The following is a 13177-nucleotide window of genomic DNA, read 5'->3' on the forward strand; positions in this document are numbered from 1 at the left end:
GCCCGGAAGATCAGAAGCAAGGGGAGAGAGAGGAATGAAGGAAAGCATTAATGAACACAGAAAGCCTGAAATCTGGGTAGAAATAAAGGTAGACAGTAGGGGATAAAAAGGGGATTAATACCTGTGAAGTGATAAAAGAGAACAGACTCCAAAAGGGGGTATAAGAGAAAAACTCTATAACTAATCAGTGGGAAATGGAAGCTCCACTGGAAAAGTCATTCAGCTTAGTTTTATTCAGACTTAAAACCGGGATTTGATGCCACCAGAAAAGAGTAGGTAAGCATGAAAGCTGAAGCAATTTATCAAAATTATCATTTCTACTGATGAGCATTTCTTTCAACAAATGTCCATGACAAAAAGCAAAGCCACAATTGTATTAATTACTCAGCACCTGGTGCTGTTTCCTATGAAGAAACTAAGGAAAAAAATATAATATAAAAAGAATAAATGTATGACTTTTTTGGTCTTTGACAGAGATAAATGTGCTAGAAGGAAATCTTCCACTCTATTTGAAATGCAAAAATACATGTTCAGCTCATATATTTCCTGTAATTTCCACATGTGAGAAGTGAGAATGTCTAAAATTATCCAATATAAAATATGATGTATATCAGGATTTTGCTGGATCTTGTCAGCTACTCATAGGCAGATAAGGCAGGAAAGGAAGGGCCAAAACTTGCATTAGACTTGCAGTTAAAGAGACAGAGAGATAAAGGAGAGGGAGAGGGAGAGAGACAGAAAGAGTGAGGGAGAGAGACAGAAAGAGTGAGAGAGAGAGCGAGCACACACATGCACTGAAATGGGCAAAACATAATGCTCACTCTGACCTCAATCCAGGGGCAAAAGAACAGCTAGTTTCAGGAACTAGGGCAAGATGCAGAAAGGGGGCCAGCAGTTCTCATAAGCCCTCTCGCACCAGTCAGCACACAACTATCAATCAATGGGGAAGAAGTAGGGCCCTATCATGGGACTGACCTTCTGGCAAAACGCAGCCTCAACACAGCCAGAATTGCTGCCAACACAGCTAGGTAGGGCTTCATTCCTAGAGTGGGGACCAAATAACTAAGAGAGCTCTGACCTACACCACCTCAGGCTGCCTGAGGTTGGAGAACTCAGGCACAGAAGTTTTGCTGTAACTAAGAGACAAGTGGGCAGAGCTGATGATGGGTCAAGAGCACTGGGTCCCATGCTCATAGTTACGCAAATAATGGTGACATACAGCAAATACTATAAAAGGGCCTCCTGTTATTGGTAGTAGTAGGACATCACATCCATTTCAAATGACAACATCTTCTTGAAGGTGAAGTTTTTGCACTTAAAGTCTGTGGTTAATAACTGTTTCACTGAACCACAGGAAGATAACTCTGGAAGAGCCAGCAGATTATCTAGTGTCTGCCCAGGTTCCAGTGTAACTTGCTGTTTGTCTTTGAGCATTATCATTAAACCTTACAGGGCCTTGATGTTCTCATCCCAATAGTCTCCCTGGCCTCCCTGAAAAACTCTTGTGGCCCATGAATTTTTGTCATGAAGCTCTTCTTACAAATATTCTCTTAGCAAAAATTATCCTATATTTGACACTTTCAATTATTCAACAAATCTAGAGGAAATAATCATACTATAAAATAGATGTCCAGAACATTCCAGCTTGCTTCACAGAAATCCTTTGGAAAGAGACATGGCAACAGCATAACCAACGGCACGGGTGGCAGAGATCCAGGAAGACAAGTCAGTGCTAAAGAGAGGAAGAGATCAGCCACGGGAGAAACTCTGGGACACAGCAATCAATCACTAGCAAAGAAGGCGCAGCTTTGAGAATACACTAAGGAAAAAGGAGGGAGGGAGGAAGAGAGGGTAGGCGGGCAAGCACATATTCTATGTTCCATAGTGCACGGGGGAAAACAGGACCATGAATGAAAGGTTTGGACCATAAGTCCTGTCATAGCTCACCTTGAGATTTTGATCATGTTACAACTCTTTGAGCTTTGGGTTCTTTTCTGCAAAATGAGAAATCAGGATTGGTGAGATGACAGTTAAGGATAAGTGGACTTCGTACACAATGAGACAAATGGAGTAGAACCACATTCTATATGGACCTAATTTTATGGAGAAAACTGTACCTTTCAAATGGTTCTGATTGGGAGTGCTGCTATGCAAAGCCCAGTGTGTTCAGCCCAGAGCTCCCTACCTTTTATGGAATTCCAACTCTGACACAACACTCATAGCTTAGATTTAGTCAGAATTAACTTACCAAGGCTCAAAATGTTCCACAGAAGCTTTTGTTTTCATTAATTTAGTAAGACTTTACAAAATTTCCTTCTCTTTGGTTAGAAATGAAAAAAGCAGGTTAATCTCATGTCTTGTTTCAACTGGTAAGCCATGACTTAACGGGGAGCAGGCTATCTGCCACAGACGATACCAAAAATTAAGGATACTCAAAAACACTGGTCCCAAATCAATTGCATTTCCACAGCCTTTGTTCCCTGAAGATCTGCAGCTCATAAACATCCAGGAGAGGCAGGTCTCTCTGTCCTTCCTAGCTGCAGATACTGATATAGCAGAAGGCAAATTCAGAACATGTATGGATTGTTCTGATCTCAGTGGGCAGTTGCCACATAGAATTCAAGACTTAAAGAATAGCACTCTAACAAATTCTGATTATCTCTGCTTTATCCACTGAGATTTGCAAACTACCTTTTCATCGCCCATGCCTCCCCCACTATTAAAAACAGCTGTCCCCAAATTTTACAGTATAAGTCTCTAATTGTTCCCTAACAAATAATTTGAAAATGACAGACAAATTTCACCTTCATCCTGCCAGGATTTCACGAAGTTGAGAATATGGGTTTAATTAGAAATCCATCATTATAAAACCATCCTCATCTGGCAATAGGAAAGACTCCCATTATAATTTTCTGCTGGGAGTCACTAGAAAAAGCCAAAGCAATAGAAGGGAAAAGGGTCTGAGAGCACCTCTAACTTAAAAAAGTACAACCCACTTTGTTCAACAAATAAAGGCAGAGCCTGCTTTGTTCAACTCGTCCTTTAAGAGGATATGGACTAGAAAATCTTTATTGCTGCAGCCTCATTCTATAAAATAGAACTATATTTACCCATCTTTCTTGGCCGGGCACAGTGGCTCATGCCTGTAATCCAGCAGTTTGCGGGGCCGAGGCTGGCCGATCACTTGAGGCCAGGAGTTCGAGATTATCCTGGCCAACATGGCAAAACACTGTCTCTACTAAAACTATGAAAATTAGCCAGGCATGGTGGTGTGTGCCTGCAGTCCCAACTCCTCAGAAGGCTGAGGCATGAGAATCACTTGAACCCAGGAGGCAGACGTTGCAATGAACTGAGATCGCGTCACTGCACTCAGCCTGGGCAACAGAACAAGACTCTGTCTCAAAACTAAAAATAAAAATATTTACCTATTGTTCTGCTTGATATTATTATATAAGAAATACATATTCTGGCCAACTTACAAAATTAATCTTACAATATTTTCCCTAAATTATTATGGTAAAAGTAGATTATATACTCCCTAACAAGGGCATCTGTTTTTAATCTTTGAGTAGTTGAAACCATGTAATAAGTTTATGCCTATTAAAAAATGTAATCTTTCTAAGGAAAAAATTAAATTTCAGGGTGCTCATTATCATCTCTAATTCCACTGCTCCTCAATTCCAGGATGCATGCTTTTTTCACATTTGAACATTTATGAAAATAAGATACATCTTAAAATAGTATCTACATTAAATGTGGCTCTGTTCTTTTTTATCTTCTAAAACGCTGTTATTGCATCCAGCAATCCATGGTGTATCAGACATGAGAAAATATGCTATTTTCTGCATGCCTACAACTCACCAGGTTCTTCTAGATGCTCGGTACACAGAAACCTATAAAGAGCAGGCTCACAACAATAGGCCAATGTATTTTAGAGCGCTAAAGTAGTTACTTGAGTAATATGCACCAATCAACTCAAATTTTGTTATATAATCCTTTATAACTCTCATTCTCAATAGGAAAAGAGTCTGTCCCCTCCACCTCCACCCACCTACACAAAGAATACCTACCCAGCATCACCTGTCTATCTCTGAATAACTCACTAATACTGTGTATTAAAACTGTAAAATCAAATAAGCATGGCTGGTGCTCATTGACTGAAGAAAGTGAGATATTTTAATTGTTGAGATTTAAATTATTTAATACGCCTCCCAATTACTTGTTTTAGAACATGCACATGCACACACACACGCGCGCACACACACACACGTAACCTACGGCAAAATCGACCTTAAGTAAAACATAGAACAATCTTTCACTATTTTTCCTCCAGAACATTGATCCTGCCTTGGAAAGAGAAAGCACATGATTTAATGCATCTATTACTATACTACATTTTTATTAGCTAAAAATTATTTCCCCCATGCCTCCATGAAATAAATATGGATCAAATATTTAAGTAATATAGATTTGGAGGGGTATGAAGGTATATCTGATCAGGAAACCCCACATAACTTGGAACAGCCCTCAGCAAAGCTGGAACCCAAACATCAGGCCTTTTGGTTTCCAAACCTGGCTTTAGGACCTCAAAATCCTTGGTTCAGAGAGATGATCCAAGAAAGCCCAAAGCAGGTGAGAAACAAGAACTAAATCCAGGCCTCTCAATTCCATGCCCCAGAGTTTTGTCCACATTTGTTAAGAACCTAACCTGAGATATATACAAGAGTAAGATATGATCCTTCCCCCAAGGCCCTTGAGTCTCTATAAGGAATCGTGTGATTTAAATCAATACAACTGAAATCAGAGACACAAAAGTAACAGAGTAATATTAATTTTTAAATTTTTTTTTTTTTTGAGACGGAGTCTTGCTCTGTCACCCAGGCTAGAGTGCAGTGGCGCCATCTCGGCTCACTGCAAGCTCTACCTCCTGGGTTGACACCATCCTCCTTCAGCCTCCCGAGTAGCTGGGACTACAGGCGCCCGCCACCATGCCCGGCTAATTTTTTGTGTTTTTTAGTAGAGATGAGGTTTCACCGTGTTAGCCAGGATGGTCTGCATCTCCTGACCTCATGATCCAACTGCCTCGGCCTCCCAAAGTGCTGGGATTACAGGTGTGAGCCACCAAGCTGGGCCATTTTTTAAATTTTTTTAAAAGAAATCTCATGTGTCTATCAAGGTGTTTCAAAATAAAAGGAAGTTTTCAGTTTGACAAAGCTATAAAATACAAATAATCAAGATAGAAACAACATGATGATAATAGTCATGTTAACATTTATTGACTACTTACTACCTAACACTCACTTTGTAAGGTGCTTTTCATCATTTAATCTACAACAAGATCATTAGATATTATTATTATCCTAATTTTATGGAAGAGAAAACAAAAACACTGAGAGTTGCTTAATAACTTACCCAAATTTACATATGCTAATAATCAATTCAGCCTCCAATTTCAAAGATCCTGCCACCATCCTATAAGTAGTTCTTTAAAAAGGGATAATAACCCTCCAACACACAATCACACACACACACACATACGAACACCCAGGTCCAGTTTTATCTCTCTTTATGGTCTGCTTGCTCTGAATATCTCAAAATTCAACCACATCAAGAAAGAAAGCTGGGAGCTGGAAGCTGAGAAAAACACTACCCACACTGAGTTGGTCATTGGTAATAAATAAATTAATCAATAAGGTGAAGAATAGGAAGAGTTTAAACAAGAAAGTTTCCAACATGTTATGCTTTAATTAATCGTGAATTGAAGTAATTATTGGGAAAAAAGGACAGTATTTTTAGAAAAGCAATTAAATTTAGCTGATAGGTGTCACTGACACTAAGGTCATTTCAACAAAAAGGATTTTCAAAGTAACAGAAGCAGAACGTAGGGCAGAAGCACCCAAGAGATGGCTTCAACAGAATCAAAGACCAATTTGCCCCAATGTTCAAGGAGAGGAAAGTATAGACTTCATTTCCCTCAAGATCCCACTGGGATTGGATTCCTTTACTTAATTAACTACTCATCCATGACACTATCTAAAAAATGTTGACCCTACAGCTTTGTGCAGACAACGTGCTATAGCCTCAACTACTCTATTTATTGGAATATCAATGTTCCTGCCTAATAGAGCTCAGAATTTGAACTTCCTTCACTTAGGCTGATATTCTCCTTCCTCATTTATACTACAGCTATGTTTGTACTGAAAGGCATGAAATATTAATATTTGTGTCCATGATCATACAGTCCAATGTAGGAAAACTACAAGTAGAAAACTAAGAGGAAGAGACACTCATTTCACTGTCTTTCAAAGTAAAACAATTACAATTATGTAGGAAAAAATATTACTTGTAAAAATTAACTCAAAACATTTTTTATTTATAAAGAAAAATTGTTATTGATTTACATGTTTACAACTGTCCTGTCTCACATATGTGCAAGCTCCCCTACCGTATTATAAGGTTCTTGAGGGCAGGGGTTAGATTCGGAAACTTCACCTCTTACACTGGATGCCAAGGACCGAGGGTAGGTACATAGTGTTTGTGTTCTCCCACCGTCTACCTCCTGGCAGTGAATGAACTAAGAAGACAGGCTAATGATCATGATCAGTTTAGTCATGATAGATCCAGCACAGCACCCTGGCCATTCATGACAGATGCCTATTTAGTATGAGCTGTACAACAGGGAAGTAACATCAGTGTTATCCAGTTATCTCTACGAACCACCAATTGAAACTAGACTTGATATATCTTCCCAATTGTTTAGTTTGATTTCTTCCTTTGGAATAGCTACTATTTTAAAAGTTTAGGCATATGGTAATACTTAGCAAGAAGTAAATATTTAACCCAATCTCCACTAAGTAAAGCCCTTAACATTTTATATATAATCTGAAGACATCCTGGATGTATGTGTGTATATGTATGTATATATATATATATACATACATATACACACATACATATATATACATGCACATACAGATAAATATCCATATATACATACATATATATCAATATAAGCTGGCACTGTGATATAGTGCTATTTTCTACATTATTTTCTACATCGTAGCAGCAAATCAAGATTACATACCAAGAGAAGGCATTTATCTTCCATCATTCCATCTGCTGAAACACATTAACTTTCCTCTCCTCATCTCCCTACCTCTTCAGTCATGTCTACCTTTACATGCAAAATACAGTAGCTGCTTGTTTTAAGGAGTACATAATTTCACTAACTATTCTTCTGCTCATTGTGCTTTCTCATTCCATTCCTATTGCAAAGCTTTTAAGTTGTTTGTCAAGTCTAAAATCTCTCACCTACTTTTCACTGGAGAGATTAATTTGGTAAAAATAGAATCCCAAACTGCCATTGCTCTTTTAGTCATCTTAATTAATTGTAATTAGTTTTAAAATATTCAGTTCTCGATTTCCCATAAAACTGAGGGCATCACACACACATGTGAGTTATCATTATTTCTTAATACCAGCACTTGTGATAGAAAGGTAACCATCCATTCTTTCCTGTGGTCTTTCATACTTTCAACCGTGATTAGTATGTGAGTGGCTGGTAAATAATTAATTTTATAGTGAGTGACATATTTTGAAATCTGCAAAGTATTTTATTCTGGGAATTGAAGCCAACCCTTGCATTCCCCTAGACAGCTCTGTGTACGCCTACAATTATAAGTTGAAGCAGATTCTTGACTTTCCCATTAGCATCTAACAATTTATGAGCTTTTGATATCCATGGGATGATTTTTAAATGATGACTTTAATTCCCCAATGCACCTAGATAACTAGAAAAATAATAGACAATAAGTGAATGCTTTAGCGAAGGAATTTCACTAAGAATTTAAAGCTTCACCCAAGCTGAAAGTAATCAAATAAACTTTATAATGGTCCTGTACTGACTTCAATATTCTCTTTACATTTTTAAAGGAAGGTAGCAGCTTCAAATAACTTATTTCATGTGGACTGCATAACTATCCTATTATGTAGTAATCATTATATACAATTTACAGATGAAAAAACTGATGCTCATATATTTTAGTTAAATTGCAGAATTAGGAATTGGCAGAGTTGGAGTTCAATCCAGATCTAGCTGCCTTTAAAGCCATATTCACAGTACTACACCACCCCAGGCAGAACGTGGATCCTTGCTCTTCCAACATTTACAGTACCTTTCGGGTCCTATACCAAGTTTAAGCCTAAAAAACATATTCGGGGTTTGGTTATCTCATAGATTATACAAGTTATTTGGGTTCAATTTGTCACTGACCACACACTGGGTAGGCAGTGATAGGTCTGTAATATTAACCATAACTAAAGATAACATATTTTGGAAATTTAAAAATCAAATATAAAGAAACATGTATCAAATAATAGTTTTCCCATTAAGAATTTGGCTAAAAAATCATGATGGAAATCAAAGAAAGGTGTGTGTTTTTCTTAGCCAAAATATTTATTTATTTATTTATTTATTTATTTATTTATTTATTTATATCTTTAGAGAAGGGTTTCACTCTGTGCCCAGGCTAGAGCACAGTGGCATAATCATCGCTCATGGCAGTCTGTAATACCTGAGGTTCAAGTGATCCTCCCACCTCAGCCTCCTTCTGAGTAGTGAGAACTACAGGGGCATGCCACAATGTCCAGTTAATTTTTTTTTTTTTTAAGAGAGGTAAGGTCTCACTATGTTGCCCAGCACAGCCTAGAATTCTTGGCCTCAAGTGATCCTCCCACCAGAGCCTACCAAAGCGCTGGGATTACAGGCATGAGCCACTGCGCTCGGCCACAGAAGTCTTTAATAAGGTTCAATTGGCATCACCCATTGTCAAAGTACAAAATGTATACTTTCATTTACTACTGTAACCAAAGGTGATTAAAGAGACAATCAATCATATGCCCTTTGCACATTCTATGTAAACAATCTTTCATTACAATACCAATTAATTACCAATTCATTGGAAGTTCTGAACTCCATGGAAATTGAGTATTTAAGTAACAAGTTTGGTTGAATCCCTATTCCAAATTATTTAGTAGAACTCAGTAAGTGAAAAGAATTAGAAAATAATTCTCCTTCTCAGAATTCAGATTATATAAATTCACTTGTAAAATTTTACATATTTAAAAAATACCTTTTATGGTCATTATTTTAGCTAATTACACACTAGTTTCTATTGGGAGACAATTCTCTACCCTGTGGTACCTTTTGTCTCAGACTACTATTCAAGGATGTCTGTAAAGCAAACAGCCTGGGAGGATAAAGATTATGTCTTCCTCCTCCAGGAAAGAGGATAATTTTGTTTCCTGGCAAGAGTCATAAAGATAATGCCTTCCTCCAGGGCAAAGGTTGGGCAAGTGTGCCAGAAACAGTTTATAAGACTGGTTATTTCCTAAACTCTGTGTTCCTCAGTTGTGACACAGATCCAGTACGTATGAAGTAATCACCTGGGCCCCCTCCGCATTGCCCTCAAGGGAGGTTCCCCTCAAGCTCTACAAGATGAGAGCTTGTAGCCCATGCTGCCTGCTGTGCATTGAGCAGTAACATCCTTTATGTCTGGTCCAGGAGTTTCGTGTCTTCTGCCAGCATGTATGAATCAGGCAGGCTAACTTGTTACCTCATAGGCAGGGTAAAATCTCAGACCCCTCACTGCTTTTGACAGTTCTGTATGATTGATTAAATAAGTGATTGCAGAGGTTGGCTAACTCCAAGGTAAATCTTTACTCCTCCCTCTTAAGCCCAGAACTCACAGCTGTCACTTGTGCTCATGCAATTAGGGCAAAACTAAGGCATACCATCTTCGTACAAGAAATTCTTGGGACCGCCTGACGACTCTGCAGCTACTGAAATGAAGGAAGTGAAGACAAGCACAGGAGGCTTTTCCTTCTGGTGGCCACTGTTGGGTTATTAGAATCCTCATCTGTACACCAAAGACAAGCTATCCTTCTCATGCCCTGATTGATTACATGCTGTCACAGGCCGACCTGTACATCCCTGTCATCAATCACCCTCTCTCACAGAGGATATGGGAAGATTTCATGTCTCAATCACGCTCTCCAGTTTACCCCAGGGTGACAAAAGCCAGATAGAGTCTTGGGGCACTGAGGTGATCATACTCACTTTCCTTTCTCGCCTCATCATTTAGACATGTGGATAGTAACGGCAATGTTTATAGAGCACGTGTCAATAATCGTTTTATCCTTCTCCCACACTAGAGATGCAGACAAGCAGAATTTCTATTTCCTCTTCACAGAGGCTCAGTGAATTGAAGTGGCTTGATCCAGGCCCAGATCTGGTAACCAAGGAAGCAGAAGCTTCTTACCATTCCATGTTCTCTCTACTTCACAAAACCAAGGAGGCCAATAGATGGTCTCAGCACCCATTCTGGCCCTCTCAGAGGCTTCTTTGGCCACTCTCTAATGGGCCTCGTAAGGGGCAGGGAAGTGCAGTGGTTAGGGAACACAGTCAAGAGCTAGATTGCCTGAGATTTTAAATCCTGTCTCATTCGCTCATTAGCCAGTCACTCCTGGCTCAGTCACTTAAGCAATTTTTTTAACCTTTGTGTGCCTTAGTTTCATCATCTGTAAAACGGGGATAATAATAGTGTTTCTATTATAGGATTATTATAAAGATTGAATAAATAAATTACTCCAAAATAAAATAAATTACTGTATCTGACACCACCATTGGTACCACTACAACTGCTTTGAGTCCCTTTTAGACACACTGATCCCTTTCTGGTTAGAAGCCCAATTTCTGATTGTCAGGCTTGGTTAGGAATTCAGGTGAACTTCCCCAGGGTCTCCATATCCAACCCTGCAAAACAGCAATCTAGGCTCACTCTGCCATCAGGAACCAAATTATCAAAAGAACGTGACAAGTTCCACAAATATTTCTTGTGGAATGAATAAACGACTTGGGAAGACTCTCTGTTTTGCAATATACATTCTGGAAGAGAAATGAGGCTTTGGGCTTGACTATCCCTATACCCCCTTTGTGAATAAATCCACGTGACAGGCAGAATGATGACTACCACCAAACCCCCAAAGATGTCCAGGGCCTATTTCCTGGAACCCGTGAATATGTTACCTTATATGGCAAAATAGATTTTGCAGATGTGATTATGATTAATGGCTTGGAGATGGGAGATTATCCTGTATTTTCCAAGTAAACTCAATCTAATCACATCAGTCCTTAAAAACGAAGAACCTTTTTCAGCTGTAGAGAACCAGAGAGATGGCAGCATGAGAAGGTCTCGACCTACCATTGCTAGCTTTGAAGATCACAGCCAAGGAATGTGTGTGACCTGTAGAAAATGGAAGAGGAAATAACATGGATCTCCCCCAAAGTCTCCAGCCATGCTGACACTTTGATTTGAGCCCAGTGAGAACTGTGTTAGACTTCTGACCTGCAGAACTGTTAAAACTATAAATCTGTGTTGTTAAGCCACTGGGTTTGTGGTAATTTGTTAGGGCAACAATAGAATCTCTGGATTCTTCCACTAGGGAAAGATCATAACCCAGTACTGGGACTATTCTGTAGGGTTAAGCAACAGGAAAGCATGTATTTACTCACCAATTCATTCATTGATTCATCTTTTTGATTCATATTGAGCACCTACCACAGCCCAGACGCTGTTCTTTGGGCTACAGAAAACAACAGTGAACCAGAGAGCCATGGTCAGCTTCTGCAACCACGCAGCTTACAACCCAAAGCTGAGAGATTGAGATTAAGCAAGCCAATTAATAAATTAGATAACTGCAAACAGTAGAAAGTGCTGTGAAGAAAATAAAATAAGATGATAACACAGAGGGCAGAGCTGGGGAAACAGAAACCCCAGATTTGGGTGCATGGAAGGCTAAGAAATGACATTTGCCAGACAAGCAAAGGTCCAAGTGAGTTCATAAGCCACTAACTTGTGGCTGACCTAGCCTTCTTATGGATCCTGTAAGAGGTGAAATACCTGTTTTTGAGAAATTGATATGACTTCTCACTCCAAGGAAAAGTGTGCTGTGTGAATTGCTACTCTAATTTTCCTGTCTCCACTCTTCACAAGCTGACTTTTAAGGCTTTATTTTTACCATATTTTATGAACAGTGTAAAGGCAGCATTATCCCAGAGTCCCTGCATATCATTTTCAGTGAGAGTACTCAGTGTTCTCCTTATCTGAATATGGATGTGGTTAGACTCCCTGTGATGGCTACATTGCTGTTACTGTGATGGATTTCCCTGTGCTGGCTGCAACCTGTATCAGCGACACTGGCTCCAAAACCAAATGCATTGCTCAGGGTTAGACCCAGACACAGTGCTAGAACCTATGCAGACCACAGCTGGCTCCACTGCACATTTAGTTAGGACAAAAATGTCAAAGTGAGAAGGTGGCAAATAAAGTGTCATATCATGTAGGAATGATGGTCTCTGATATCCAAATCATACACACACAAAACAGGCCACTCCATTTATTGTAATGTCTTGCTCTAATATCTATGGGAAAATAGTACAAACAACTTCAATTTTTATTCAGGTTGTCATAGTGTCAATAATTACTTCTCATAATTACCCCTTTCATAGGTTGTCTATGAAAGTAAAACTAGAACATCCAAGTAATCTGTCTCAACTGAGAGTTCCCAGGCACACACAAACAATGCAAGGCAACGCAAATTGCCTTCACACTCTGGTTAGTTTGTTCTATAGGTGCCTTACTGTGTGAGAAGGGGCTAAGCTGAGGAATAAAATGAATCCAATTCTGAAGCTACTCTAACCATTTCTAGTGTTGTATACGTTAATATAATGAACTTACAAATAAACAATATCTAGTAAGATGGCTTTTGTGTTGGTGAGAGGTGCAGAGTTCACACTTCGATAATTCACTGATTCCAAGAATGGTGCTCAGGTTTTAGAGCCAGAGTATCTAGATTTGATTTCCAACTTCATCATATAATAACTCTATAACCCTGAAGAAGACATTTCCCCTGACATAGCATCAATCCTTTTTTTCTTTATGAATTGAGGTCAAAAGTAACACACACACCGCCTGCTTCAGAGGGTTCTCACAAAATGAGAAAGACTTTGTAAACTATAGAACACAAGTGCAAACCAAAAGTCCCCTGGCCTCCCAGTGCTACAGATATGTTGTATTTAAGGCAACAGCCTAAGTCCCAATCCTCTGAGCTCCATGCA

General features: G+C 39.0%; 1 protein-coding gene across 1 annotated transcript in view; it reads right to left on the minus strand.

The window, feature by feature from the left end:
* Positions 1–10222, minus strand: part of ENOX1 (ecto-NOX disulfide-thiol exchanger 1) — a 446686-nt gene extending 436464 nt beyond the window's left edge. The window contains exon 1 of the mRNA XM_058437834.1: positions 10118–10222. The gene's annotated coding sequence lies outside the window, so the exon portion shown is untranslated. The remainder of the gene's footprint in view (positions 1–10117) is intronic.
* Between the last annotated feature and the right edge of the window lie 2955 nt (positions 10223–13177).

The sequence above is a fragment of the Hylobates moloch genome, unplaced genomic scaffold (assembly GCF_009828535.3).
Source record: "Hylobates moloch isolate HMO894 unplaced genomic scaffold, HMol_V3 SCAFFOLD_4, whole genome shotgun sequence".
NCBI lineage: Eukaryota > Metazoa > Chordata > Mammalia > Primates > Hylobatidae > Hylobates > Hylobates moloch.